Here is a 12,461-nt window from a genome sequence, read left to right on the forward strand (position 1 = left end):
ATCAATGGATCTCTGAAGCATCACTACATTCACATTACTATCACTTGATACGTGCATACCACACATCTAGAGACACAGATTTTGTGATTTAGACAGTGCCCTCTCTTTTAAGTGAAGATCCGCCGATTTAGACAGCACTATTGTAGATTCACCAATTTAGGCAGTACAAACTTAAATGCAGATTTATCGATCTAGATAGCATTAGTGAAAATTCACCAATTTGGGTAGCACAAAACTAAATGCAAATTGGCCGATTTAGGCAGCATCGGTGCATATTCACTTATTTAGACAACACATCCATTGGTGTAAATCCGTCGGTTTAGGCAACACCAATTACTAGACCATTCTACCAGTTTCTAGCGACATTAGTTTGGTTTCGGTAACAATTGAGGACAATTGTCTTTCAACCCCGGGGTATGTAACGGAATCAACATTTTGATAAATTGTTTATGGATTATTTGGTATTTTTATGAGCATTGCAATGTTAAGTTGAATTGGTGAAATATGATCACTTGTCGAGTGTTGTGTTAGCAGATCAGTGGTTGGCTGGTACGTGCAAGACAATAACGTGATAGCTATTGATGGAATAAAGTTGCCACTGTCATACTTCATGGCAACCCCTAGTGTTTTATGTTTTATTAAATTCATAAGTTGAGATGTAGACAATTCATTATTAGAGTGAGCTCTTTATGAGCAATGATTAACTTTATGCCCTAGTGTGAATTGTTGTAATCGTTTGTTGAGCATTGCCTCTACCTATAAATAAAATATGTGCAAGAGAAAAATGCTCACTCTTGCACGGGGGGAGATTGCACTCACAGTCTCTCTCTCTCTCTCTCTCTCTCTCTCTGTCATCATACTCGTATTGCATAATATTTAGATTTCACTCCATCATTCATTACTATTATCGAGCTAAGTATTCTATCCTTAATCATTTTGAAGGTTGCCATAGCTTTCGCTTGTAGCATTCACTCCTAGAGTTGTTTTGTCTGGTACAAAGTAGGCACATTCGGATGCTAAAGATGTACAAGATCATGTGTTTTTGAACTCTACATTAAGTGTTCCATTACTTCTGACATTTTCTCCACACATGCAACAAAACAAGCATGGGATAGACAATCTTCTTTCATGCACATCCAAATTTGGCAAAGATTTATTACCTGTATAAGAAGCTAAAGGTTATGCACAAGGAGGATGATATGGACGTATTTCTTGCACATATTGGAGATATAAATGAGTATTTAACTACCATTGGTGAGGTCATTCTTGAGAATTCTTTTGTGCAAACAATCTTTTTTTTCCCCCAAAACCCACAATAGGTGGGTGGAAAGATTATATTAAGAAAACCAAAAAAAATTACATCACCGGACCTACTCAACCCGAGCCAGGCCACCAACCAAAATCATAGACCCAAGGTACATCGGCTAACAAGGGGAGCCACCCCATCGCATCACATCAGAACTGACTATCGAGCAAAGGGCGAAGAGAAGAGCTTACAGCCGTAGAAGGGCGGAGTCCTAGCCTCCATCACCAAAGGCCGGTAGGGGTTGCCACCATGAGACTCCCACTGCCACCGGAAGACACCATGATCCCGACTGCCCAACCAACACATGACGAACCCCAAAAAAGATGCCGCAACCACCAAGTCGAACCTTCACGAGCCCACTGGATCAAGGCCCACAACCACAACTCTCACCTCTGAGAAGCCACACCATCCGTGCATCGAGTGCGCCATTCCGAGCCATAGCACGACCATCCCAGAAGACCACAAACCTGCCAGTGGAGCCAAATAGAAGCCAGGTGAACAACACCAAGCCATGAACCCACACAACATTACTGCAAAACTTCCCCAACCAGACCTTGCAACCGATTAGCCCCTGCAAGAGGGCGGGCAACCACACAACCCGAGTAGAAAAATATGAGCTTCATCTGAGCCACCCCATCCTGCGAGGCCGGGCAGAAACAACCGAAGCCTCCATCTCCAGAGCCTTCCTGCTCCCGCACCCAAAGAACCCCAGCGTGGTAGAACCTGAACCTGCAGATCATTTAGCGCTTTGCAAGCATGCATCACCAAGCCCCCAGACAACCCACCTACAGGCCCCCCAACCCACGCGGCATTGCTGGAGCTGCTCGACACGGCGCACAAGCAAAACAGGGGAGGCACCCAAACCCTAGCTCGTCGGGCAAGCAGTGCATTAGAAGCCATCTTTATTTTTATTTGTGCAAACAATTCTTAATGCATTGCCGCTTATTAGACTTTTGTGTCCCCTTGTAGTCATATGTCAAAGAATAAACATGATGATCTCAAGTTTGATTCTCTCATCTCTATATTCCTGCTAGAGGCTCAATCCACAAGAAATTTAATTCTAAGCTCATTTGGTTACACATGAATTTCATAATAGTCCAGATTAGAGCACTTTGTGTGCCAAGGGTACCGATTTGTAATCATTGTGCTCTACGTTGATGACATGTAGTGCATTGGATCAAATGGAGAAAATATTGTTGATTTTGAAGCTGAAGTGAATGCCTCTTTCAATATGTCAACTTGGAGCTTTTGTATCATCATTTGGGCATACAATGTACTTAGGTTGATGGAGGTATTGCTTTGTGTCGGTCAATATAGATTGAGACATTGTTGCATAGGTTGGCCTTGAATATTGCAAGCTTGTCTCATATTGCCACTCCTATGAGACAAGCTTGAAGCTTAGTCTTCACGGTGTTGGAGCTACTTCAATGTCACTCTTAGCTAACTATTGGTTGTTGCATTTATGTTGCTATTAGCAGGCTATTGGCTGCCTCATTTATGTATGCATTTATCAAGGGTACATGTTCGATGTCACTATTAGTATGCTATTGGCTACCTCCTTTATGTCTACATTAGGAGGTCATAGGTTCAATGTCTAGTCTCGTAGTTGAGGAGATTTATGCATAGCCTCGGGTCTACACATTGGAAGGCAGTAAGTGGATCTTTAACTAATTAAGTGTCACTATACATCTTGGATTCTTTTATATCAACTAGAGGAGGTCATTGCTACCATATCTACATGCTTTTTTTAGATTCAAATTGGGTAGGTAGTTATGATACATGAGTGTCCACTAGTGGATTTTGTTTCATGTGCAACAACTCACTCATATATTGGATGAGCAAGAAGTGGTCTAGAATGGACACTTATAGCTTTGAGGTCGAGTATAGGGGAGCTTTCATAGCTACAATTGAGTGCAATTGGCTTAGGTGCTTAATTTTTAACTAACTTAGGTGTTGGCCAACACTTTGTTGTTGCTATCTTGCCACTATCTTCAATGATAGTTGTGCTTTGGCAATTGTAAGGATCGAAGTGTTCTATTTTGACACAAAGCACATAGGGATGCAATATAATTATTTCAAGGAATATTCTCTATAGGAGAGGGCCTACTCAAGACAACCCCATTGATCTTTTTTGAAAGGATCTACCTATGAGAAGTTGAAGCTTTTAGGAAGAATTGGACCAAAACTAGGATGTATAAGTGTACAAATTGGTCCAAAATTTATACAAAGATAATGCAAATAGATAGTAAAAATGCTTAATTTCTATACATCCATGCACACTAATCTGTAAGCACAAATGTTAGTCCACTTGATTAGCACATTAAACCAAGATTAGAGTGCAATCAAAGCCTCTAAAGGAAAATACTAATGTTTAAGCACCAAATGCTAGTCCAGTTGATAGAATATTAATGTAGTGAGACAAATTTGTGAAATCAATGAAAGGTTAAAGAGAAATTAGTGTGTAATTACCAACATTAGAGAGAACTCATGGAAAATTTAAGTCATGCATCTTCGAATTAATGTCACACAATGAGTGATCAATGAGGAGAAGAAAATGGTCTCCATCAATTGTGAGACGTTCTTGAAAATTTTATATGTACTTTTCTAATCCATAAGCAAGCCAAGACTATCGCATTTGTTTGCTCACCAATTTCCAACTTAAAATTCTTCTCATTGACATTGAGAATTCCAAATGGGGAGGGTGTTAAAAGGCAAGAGCATACGGGAGTAACTTAACTTGATTGTTGTGTATTCTATATAACCATTATAAGATTTGTTAGAGCAACTATACAACTACAAGGATAGAGCAACAAGATCCAACAAAATGATTGTTAGATCAATACTAAACAAGGCTACAAGAATGTCTATCGAAATCTCTTAAATGATGCAAAATTTATGATCTTTGGGATTATTCTTCTATCACTTTGTAAGCTCAAGTTACTTTCTCTAATGGCTGGTAAAAGAGAGATTGCTTTCATATTCTCCTCCTTTCTACCTCTCTGTCTCTGAGGCACATATGGAGCTTTATATTTTCTCACTTCAAGTATGGATAGTGGTGTTGCATTTCCATTAGATACTCCCCAACCTAGAATAGAGGGTGAAGTGTCTATGGCCTTGTCCAAATTGAGCCCAATCCAAAACCTAGACCACGAAACTACTGAGACATGTACAAGAGACAATGTTGAAGAGTATGTGTCCTTTGAAAAAAACCTCTTTAAGTCCCTATTAAATAGGGGAAATTTTTCATTGTGATGCCTTACATTCAAAATGGCGGTCCCAATGTGAAGAGCAATGATTTTTTGTGCCAAGAAGTAAGATAGCATGTGCAAGAACATAGGGTAATATTATCGTTAGAATCTAGTTAAGGAATTAATTTTACATAAGGGATCTAAAATTTAATGGAGTCCCATTGAGTTTATAATTTGAAAGGTTTCATAATAAAAAAGAGTTAACATGATTTTATGCCCTTTATGTGTTGAATGACTTCCCCCCCCCCCACCCCCCCCCCCCCCCACCCCTTCTCTCTCTCTCTCTCTCTCCCCCCCTTGGTCAATAATTTATTCTTCATTTTCTGATTTGTTGTTGGAAAGGAGGCCTTAGATAGCTAGTTACACACCATTTATGCTTCTTACAATATCATCATGGTTTCTATAAAAAGGATGTTCACGTACTTTTTTGGTTATGATATGTCACTTTTATGTTTACTTTATAGTAGTCTACATAAGGTAGGTTTAACATGCCAAAAGCATTACATATGTTTTTTTAGAAATTTCCTCAAGCTCACACATGATTTACCATGTTGTTTCTAAGTGGGCGCCTTGGGAGTCACTACAATCTGGAGATATAGTCCATGGGTGAGTTGATTGCTTTCAAGGGCTCAAACATAGGCATGATTCGGTAAGCTCTGCAAGCTGACAACCTTTTATCAAAGCCTAAAGCTTCTCTCGGGTCATTGCCTCTAGGGTCACCTCCTTAATCGTTCCCTGATAGCCCTAAGCGTGTTTACACATATCACTTTCAACATATGGTTACAAGTTCCCCAAGGGAGTGATGCGGTGAATTTGAGCTAGTACTAAGCGTGTTTACACACATCACTACCAACACATGGTAACAAGTCCCCCAAGGGAGTGATGCGGTGAACACAAGCTAGTACTTTGTAGGGAGGGATGAGGTTCCTTCGTCCCTTTCAACAATTGCCCCATCTCTGAATCTAGAAGAAAAATAAGAGGTCAACTTTGCACATAGTGCTAGTGAAGAGAGATAATGGGGAAGAGGCGAGAATCCATCACAATAAACACCCTCCTTGAATATATAGGGGATGATGAACCATACTTGAAGATTTTACCTATACCACCCATGCATCATGGGGCAATGGAAAAGCATGAAACAAGAAAGTCACAAGCTCTAATGCCAACTCTTGTATCTTGCACAATACCATTGGTGGACCTGCTAAAGGTGAGACCCAACCTGTGGGGTAGCATCAACATAGATACAAACAAGATTTAATTAATTGTGAAACTTCACAAGGACTACATGATAGTCAAGTGTTCATGGAGCATTGCAGTTATTATAGAAGATTCATATACATGTGTATGGAGATCACTATACCCTTGTGCCTTTGAGAAGCCTTTACCATTGCTTATGCAAGTAGGCAAATGAACCATGCCAAGAATAATTGGACTACAACATAGAGAGAGGGCTTGTCAATAATCTATGTGGGTGATGAGTTTGCCACTACCTATCGGCAAAAATGTTCACGCTCCTTGTATATCATTAGGATCTTATCTACTTTGTTGATAAACCTAGTGCTATCATCAAAATAGTGCGATGTCTCGTGACTTTACTTGAATTTGACCTTGAAATGGTAGTGAGATATCACAATAGTAGATCACATATCTTGGATTACATGGTGATGCACCAATAGGAACTGAGGATGAACTACCTCATGCCCTACTATTTTCCACTGAATGGGTCCAAAATAGAGCAAGATTTTGATCTCCTTCTTGTCCACGACAATATCTCCCAAATCATCAAATGAGACCAAACTCAAGAGCAAACTTTGTGTGTCACAATAATATGTTTTCCATAATCTGGGCCACCATCACTACAAAGGTGATAACTTAGTGCTTAACAAAGTAGTTAGCCTCGATGATAATTCTCTTAAGTTGTGCATGCCAAAATCAAAGTACTTAGAGGTGCTCTCCAATGCTTGTGCCAACAAAGGAGTAGGTCACTTTTCATGCTCCACAACTACAAGGGTAATAAACAGCTCTGGTTCCCTACTCTGATATGCAAGAGAAAATGCAAATGTGGAGAGAAGTGCAAAACCAAGCAAGAGACCATCTCACATAGAAAATGCAAAGCAGCTAACTAAAGCAACACAGAGTAGTCGCACAAGAGGACTCCACAAGGGCCTCGAAGGGTGTAGCGGCCCGCATGATTGAATTACAACTCAAGGAATCGATCATCTACTCTGATATCAGGATTTACACACAGTGTAGCTACACTATCTCTGGAAAATAATAGAGTACAATTTCCTTAGAAATGTGGTGTCCGACTAGGTGGGCGCCCATGGATTGAATCCACTTAACAAGCATAATTTTGGGAAGTGGTGAAAAGGAGGATTTGAGTCCATAGGCATGTGTATATAGTCATTTCCTATCCATCCTACACGTTTGGTCACGTTGGGACTTCATATGCTTGGTGAATTGTCGAGATTTGATTGTGGAGTTTTCGATGCCTAACATGTAGTTGAGTGTATCTTTCGATAGGTAAGGATTAAGTGTGTTTTTCAAGAGCTTGATAACCTCTTGTAGCCTCCATGCACTAGTCGAGTCGACTCTATTCCACGATATGACATTTATGTACGTGGTTTTCATTCTCCCTACAATAAGATATCGAGGCTTGGCAACCAACGAGCTTACATTTTGGCACCGTTTTTGGGGATGAGGTGACCTAAACGAGGGAAAACCTCAGTACTCAGGTATTATTGTTCAAAACTTCCTCTAGGTTCACCTAGAATTAAAAACCATCTTCTAGAAAACGCATGGTTCAGGTGTGTCGACTTCAGCTTTGTAAAAAGTGTCTTGGGAGTAGTTGTACTTGCCGAGGAACTTTGAGGCTTAAATTAGGTTGTTTAGAGTGGTTGATGACTTAGACTATGTCAGAGTTTGAGAGTTGACACTCATTTTATAGAAAAACCAAGAAAAAACCAGTGTTTGTGGACACTTTCCACTACCTTCTGCTGATTTGACTAGGAGTAGAGTAAGTAGATACTAAGGTGGATTTTTGACCTATCTCACCCTCTGAATTGTTATCAATGAAGTGCTTTACAAAATTTCGGAGTTTACTTGTTCCAAACTCATAAAGTAAGCTCAAAAGGCCAAAAACAACATTTCGAGTCAAAATTATTCTTGGAAAAGCTATGGAAACTCATCGATAAGTCAAAACCAGCTTTTGAAGAAAAATTCAAGGTCTATTAAAAAATATATTATTATCTTGAATGCTTATGCATAATTTGATTTTTTATGGCCAAAAGCGCTTGCAAAATGCTGTATAAAACTTGAATGGCATCCGAATTCCAAGAAGTGCATTTTTAGGCCTATAGCTAATAAATGTTGTTTCTTTTGAGGCTTGAAATTGAACTTTTAAGCTCAAGTACATCTTGTCTAGGTGAAATATAGGCACTTGTGTAAAGGCTCTAAAGTTTTTTAAGTCATTCAAGTGCAACATTTGAGTCAAAACAACTTCCATGTTTGACCAGCAGGTAACTGAAAATGAGTATATCCAAAACTGAACAGAATTTGATGAGACCTGTTGACACGTCTTAAAGTACCTTGCTTTGATTGTGTGAGACAACAAAGTTGAAAAAACTTGCAAATCTGGACACTTAGATAATAAGTGCACTTATTATCTTAGGACCTAGAAGTGCAAAATTTTAGCATTTGGCAACACCACATGCAAGAACATAGGACAAAATTTTCAGCATTTGGAAACATCACATGTAAGAACATAGTGTATTAAGACCCTAATTCAATTTTTAATTCATTTGGACTTGAGGTTTATATTTCACTAAAGTTTGAAGATCTTGATTCAAGTTTGAAGTCTTTTAGACTTGTAAGTTGTGAGTTAGGCTTAGATTTACTTATTTATAGTGTGAAGATCCAATATAAGTTTAAAAAGTGGGAAAAACCCCTTCATCTTGAGTTGAGAGATAATATGCATGCTTATTATCTCTTGCCCTGAAAATTCAAGTTTTTGATAATTTTCCAAAGGGGATTTGACCTAGGGTAGTAATAGAGTGCTTGTGTGAAGTTTCAAGTGATTTGGAAAAGTTTTGACTTGAATTGCATAAAAAACTGCTAGATACAAAAACTACTAAGAAATTGAGCTAAACTTGTCCAAAAATTGTAAAACCTCATTAAAGTTTATTGAACATACACTTGATCAGTGGGAGTAAAAAAAGTGAAAAATAGTGCTTTTTTTATCCAGTAGATTATAAGTGCACTTATTATCTCTTGCTATCCAGAGAGATCATTTTTTACTTTTTTGGGTTGCCAAGGTTAGAAGACGTATCATATAGATAGCATGAAAAGATTAGAGTCATTTGAACACTGTTTGCTACTAGAAATTGGGTTTTTTGGAATTGAAAGTTGCAAATTGGTCCTTTGGCTACTATTGAAAAATTAAGATAGAAAATTTTGACGAGGGGTTCTTTTATATACTTGCAGACTAACAGATTGACTTGTATACTTTTGATTATAGGAGTGATTGAGATCAAGCTTGAGTGATAGCTAGTTTGGAGTTATGACCACTGACCTAGGTTGGTATTGGTTCAAAGGCAAGGTATTTAGTTTCATTGACCATTTTGCATCTTTATGTACCTTAGATCAGGCCATGTCATAGAAATCACAAATTTAACAGGGATAGTGAGAGTAGGGTGTCTATTGAGGAGAGTGTAAACCAAGGGGTCTGTTAGAAACCATAGTCGAAGAAGTGCTAGTAGACACTTACTTTGACTCTAGTTTAAAAATATCTTCCTTCTACACTCACTTGGGTATTGGAACCTCTCTCAGGTTCAAACATATATTGACCTTCTATAAGACCAACAAGCATGGGGCTTACATTTATATGGACCCTATGGCCACACTATCAAATTTAAAGAGGGGGGTTAGAGCCAATAAATAAAAAATCTTCTACATGGATCTAAATGGAGTACAATATCTCAAAATCGGAGATCTTGACACTATGGAAAACTGGGGTTTGGAAGTTGATATGCTGATTCCAAACATGACCACCAAAGAAGGACCATTGATGTTGGAGCTAGCAGTGTATGATCAAGTAGATGTCAACCTCTAAAATGCATCCCAACTGATAATCCAAGACTCAAAGTTTATTGTTGGGAGGACAATAACATAACAGATTTGTTGTGGATAGCTCACACAAAACTAGGGCAATTAACACCCTTGAAAATCATGTATATCAATGAACCTTCTCATTCACCTCTTTAGGGATTGTTATAACTATAACTTTGTTATGATGACTCCAAAAGAGGTTGTATGGGAACTGATATGGACCAAAAAGTTGGACCACTTGAAAAATAACCACCATAAACCAAGAAAGAACGGGTGACACAAGGACCAGAAGAGGGCCAAATGAGTCATCACTACTAACAAACTGGTTTGAAGGCTTGGAGGGAGGACCACCAGTCAGAAGAGTGGGTGCTGAGTATAATTGTAGAGTCAAATTAACTGATTTTGAGAAATGGGTCAAAAAATACAATGGATCAGGGATCCATATGACCACCTAGCAAGTTTTAGGGAAGTGCTAAGGGTAGAAAGAATATTAGACTTCCATACTCAATTCGAGGGATTTGGAATGACCTTGGAAGGTAAGGCTTTGACATGGTTTCATAGCATACCTCCTGGATCCATTATAGATCTACCAATGTTGGCTAAAAAATTTGTTGCTACTTGTTCGAAAATGGGAATCAAGCACAATACAGTAGCACAAATCTATATCTTCAAACTTAAATAATGGGAGTCTATAAGGGAATGCGTAAGTAGAATGAGATATTACATCAATAGATTCCTAGAGCTAGAAATTCCAATCGCGAGGAGAGGTTGGTCTTGTTGTTCCTAGAAGGTTTACTCAACAAGGATTTGCATGCTATATGGTATAGCAAGAAAAAAATGACTCTAGACGCATGCATTTTGGATGCTATAGACTTGGGGGACAATTAAAAAATCTTCCGTCAAGAGAGCACTATTATGGATACGTAGAGCGAGCGAACCACATCTACTATGCAAGCACAAGTAGGGCCCACACTGGCTGCTCTAAGGAATTCCATATAGGATATGCTCAAGTGCATGAATGACATGACAAGCAATATCTAGAGGATGCCATTGAGAGGGCTAGGACAAGGTCCACCACAAGGGCAACCCATGGGACAAGCAAGACCATCTAAATGTTGTGCTATTAAAGGAAAATGAATGAACCATGAGAGCATTGAGTGCTATTATTGACTAAAATACAATGAAAATGTCCAATATGTGCCAATGAGAGAGAAGGGACAACCTATGTATAGGTATCCACCTCAAATGGGACAAATGTAGAAGCTATCCATGGCTATGGAGTGACCACAACCAGTGCTAGTATCAGCAACCATCCCTGCTAGGAAACAATGCAGTGCTCTTAGCAGCGGCTAACACATGCTACACCAAATATGCATCAAGCTGGAGATATCTATGGTTAAGCATAATATTTCCAACACACTTTGTATAAGTCTTGGGCTCACTTGGAGTTCCAAAGTTGTATATGGTAGTTTGAGGGCTCAAGCTTAAACCCATAGTAGAAGGGATTGTGGTGAAAGCCCTTAAAAGGAAGCCTTTATGCAAGGAGGCTTCATTCTTGAGCATCCACTCTTGAGGATCCACTTTTGAGAGCTCTCTCTCTCTTGAGTGTTAACTCTATGGCCTAACCTTGAGCTTAATGTTTATGCTTGAGAGGCTAGTGCTAACCATTGTAATTAGAGTAAGCTCTTCTTGATTAATCTAATTCCTATTTTCTCATTAGTCTACTTCTTCTCTACATTTCATCTTGTCATGAAGTAGTATTACACTTTCATTATTCTAGATTTGAGAGATATATGTACTTCTTGCTATTAACCACTCCTAGTCTTCCATAAGCATTCGATTTGTGAGATTTAGCATCATTAATTAGGTTGATTAAGTTGGGTCTTAATCTTGTAATTAGTGTGTGTGTCCTTGTGTTTGCTTGTGTGTAGATAGGTTTTATGAAGCTCTAACACCATTCACCTCGTGTGTGTAGCTATTGATAAAGTGCCATAATTGACATGTGGTTATTGGTGTGTGCTTATCATTAGTGTGCTTAGGGTTTCTAGTCTATGGCAACTCTGACTTCGGTGGACTTGATGTGTATAGGAGTTGATTGATTAGTGATTAGAGTAGGTTTAGAATTAGTCTTGCCATGGCTAATCTCTACTTGCATTGAGAGGTGATCTCTTGAATCCTGTATTGCTATTCATCCGATGCTTGTGCTTCCATACCCTAGCCGGGTTGCCGATCCACGGATTTGATAATTTTGTGTGGGTTGTGATTAGGTCGTGCTACAATGCCTCCCAACATTTGGCGCCGTTGTCGAGGATCGATAACCTAAGCTAGTGAGTTTATGATGTGTAGAATAGAGTAATTTCATTACTAATTTCTCGGTTTTTTAGTGTGTGTAACTCAATTTTGGTGTGATTTGATGATGTTTGTGCAAGAAATTAGTGCTAAATGTTGAGTTATGAATGCCCCAAACCCCCAATTTCACTAATTTTATGCTAACCCTTGCTAATTTTGCTTCATTTTCATGCTAATTGTACTAATTTCATGCTAATTTTTACTAACCTTGCTAACCTAACCACTAACATTTGAAGTGTAAAGTATGGTAAATCCCCTTGCAAGAGGTGGAATCATCACTCTAATCAAGTTAATTGTGCTAATTTATGCCTAATGATGATTTGAGTGTTTGATTTTGGCCTACAAATGGTCAATTTTGGAGCTGATTTGATGGTGCACAGACATGTGTGTGCAATGATGCGTCTTCGTGTGGAGCAAAGGAATAGCTTGGAGTGTAATTACGATGTAAGTGT

General features: G+C 38.8%; 1 pseudogene; it reads right to left on the minus strand.

Annotated features, from left to right (window-relative positions):
• Window positions 1-1,654: 1,654 nt before the first annotated feature.
• LOC147449925 (uncharacterized) lies at window positions 1,655-2,206 on the minus strand (annotated as a pseudogene).
• Window positions 2,207-12,461: the final 10,255 nt, after the last annotated feature.

Source organism: Adiantum capillus-veneris, chromosome 10 (genome assembly GCF_014529385.1).
Source record: "Adiantum capillus-veneris isolate H3 chromosome 10, ASM1452938v2, whole genome shotgun sequence".
Lineage (NCBI taxonomy): Eukaryota > Viridiplantae > Streptophyta > Polypodiopsida > Polypodiales > Pteridaceae > Adiantum > Adiantum capillus-veneris.